This window comes from Vigna radiata, unplaced genomic scaffold, assembly GCF_000741045.1.
Source record: "Vigna radiata var. radiata cultivar VC1973A unplaced genomic scaffold, Vradiata_ver6 scaffold_582, whole genome shotgun sequence".
Classification (NCBI taxonomy): domain Eukaryota; kingdom Viridiplantae; phylum Streptophyta; class Magnoliopsida; order Fabales; family Fabaceae; genus Vigna; species Vigna radiata.
The window spans coordinates 6,949-9,541 of record NW_014543122.1 but is presented as its reverse complement, the minus strand read 5'-3'; positions in this window follow the sequence as shown (position 1 = coordinate 9,541).

The window sequence follows — 2,593 nt, the reverse complement described above, 5'->3', positions numbered from 1 at the left end:
AATTAAGCCAACTCTCCAACAATCCCTCTCACTCCCAAGGCTATTTCCCTAGAGTGCGACAAATGTAGGTGGCCAACATTCAGATTGCAAGGTTTTATAGAACTGATTTAAAAGAGAGTTGGAAATTGGTTCTAGGGAAAACTTTAACCCCTCAAGACCAGTTTCCAAGGTGAGGATTGTCCAAACTTGATAGATCATATTGTTGGGAAAATCTCCCGATACACACTCAGATATTTTTCCAAAATTGAGTCTTATTATTCATTGATAATTGAAGGTAAAAGACAGGAAGGTCAGAGATGAGTTGGTTAAGGTTATTGAGAAGTTGGACATAACAAAGTCAGTCAAAGCATTAAAGAGGTCAACCAAGGTAAAATACAGGAAGGTCATAAGGAAAAAGAAAAAGTCAAATTTGATTGAAAGAAGCAAACCCGAATTGGGACGATGCACATGGAAAGAAAGGAAGGAAGAATTTAAGTTTATGGGGGAGTTTGTTGGGATAAACTTAAATTTTAGAGATTTATTATTTTATTAGTTTTGGGTCTAGTAATATTTGGTTTGATTTGATAGAGACAAAATANGAATGGGTAGTTATGATTTTCTATTTATCTAGGTAGAATATTATATTATGATAGAATAGGAGATTTGATTTGTAGGTAAGTTGATATTTTATTGTCAGTTTTTATTATTTGTAATTGACCCAAGATCTGATTTGCACCTATTTAAAGGTTGTTACGGTTTAATGAAAATAACCCACCATGGATTGAAGAGTAATATTATTTGTGTGGGTCAAACCCACAATGGATTGAAGAGTAAAATTATTTCTGTGGGTTCACCGTTTTTCCCAACAGGTGGTATCAGACCCCAACACATATTTCCAGTCAATGTAAAACTAAACCATCACTCTTAAAGCTGCAATTAATGTTGTTGCTAAAGGTTGCAACTAAGACAACTTACAGGGTAATAAAGGCAGCTTTCCAGGTGGTGTGGGAGATAACCTTATATCATGGACGAGTAAAAAGCAAAATGTTGTTGCCACATTAAGTTGGCAGAATATTAGGCAACACGTTGGTTATGTTAATCGAGAAGGTTGGCATGATACTCAAGTTGAAAAGTCACCTCAAGTTTGCTTGGCAGCATATAAAGATTGCTACACGAACAAATGTCATTTGTAGATTCAATAAATTCAAAATATTTCTTCTTAACAAGTGTAAACACATGACAAATTAAAAAGTCAAATACAAAATTGAATAACATCTTTTACCAATTCTTTCATCGCAATAAATTGTTCTTCAGTGAGATGACAGTCCCAACCTTTGTAAAAAGATCCAACATAAAATTCAATGTACCAGATTCCAGAATTATAAATATCTATCAATGTGAGCTAAATAAAGCTTCTAACAGAATGTATATGCTTCCTTATACAATCAACAAATCCACTACCACCAATCCCTTCTGCATCAGATTTGAAGGCGGGATACCATCAAATACGCATGCACGTGGAGGACATTGAGAAGACGACTTTTCAAACACACTAGGGGCACTACGAATTCGTAGTGATGCCGTTCGGACTCACTAATGCGCCGACGACATTTCATATCGCAATGAACAGTCTTCTCTGGCCCTATTTGCGGAAGTATGTCTTGGTGTTATTCGACGACATACTGATCTACAACCGTAGTTGGGAAGAGCACCTCGAGCATGTAGCAAGCGACGTTGAAGCAAGAACAGTTGATGGCTAACAAGAGGAAAAGTGAATTCGAGCAAACCCAAATTAAATACTTGGGGCATATCATTTCAAGCAAGGGCGTGGAAATGGATGGAGAAAAAATAAACACAATAGTGGAGTGGGAAAGGTCGAGAACAATGAAGAGCTTGAGAGGGTTCTTGGGGTTGACCGGACATTACCAGCGATTCGTCAGAGATTACGGGAAAACCACCATACCTCTGACGGAGCTAGTGAAGAAGGATGGGTTCACTTGGAACGCGGACATTTCCGAATTCTGCTTAATTTGGTCGGAAATTCGTAATTGTGCTAATTTGGATTTTCTGAGCTGATTAAGTGTATTTTGGTTGCAGGAAAATTTTGGAAAACATCATTTGGAGCATTAGGGATGGTGGCGTGATCATTCAAGACTCAACATTTAGTCACTTCCATTTTAATTAAGTTGTAATATCGTTTTCTAGAAGCCCTTAATTAGAATTAGGTGTTTTGGACCCCTTTAGGGACATTTTTGTAAAAACCAGTTGTGGGGGCCATGTGGCATCTCTTTAGGGCTGACTTGTAGTGTGTGGACCCCACCAAATTGGAAACTCTAGGTCATATGGGGTGTGATTACCGAGCCACACTCTCACACTTTCATTTTTACGTTTTTGGCTTATATTCTCCTAGTGTTTCTCTTGTTTGAACATGCTCTCATGGGTGCTTGCTTGGTGCCACGGTTTTGGACCATTTTCAATGAATGTTATGCANATTTTCTTCTTCCCTTGACTCACTCTTGGCTATCTTAACTCATTGGTGGTGAAAATCCATTCATTCCTTCTTCCATTTGCTTTTTTTTATGTTTGAAGCTTGAGCTTTTTAAGCTTTTCTTTG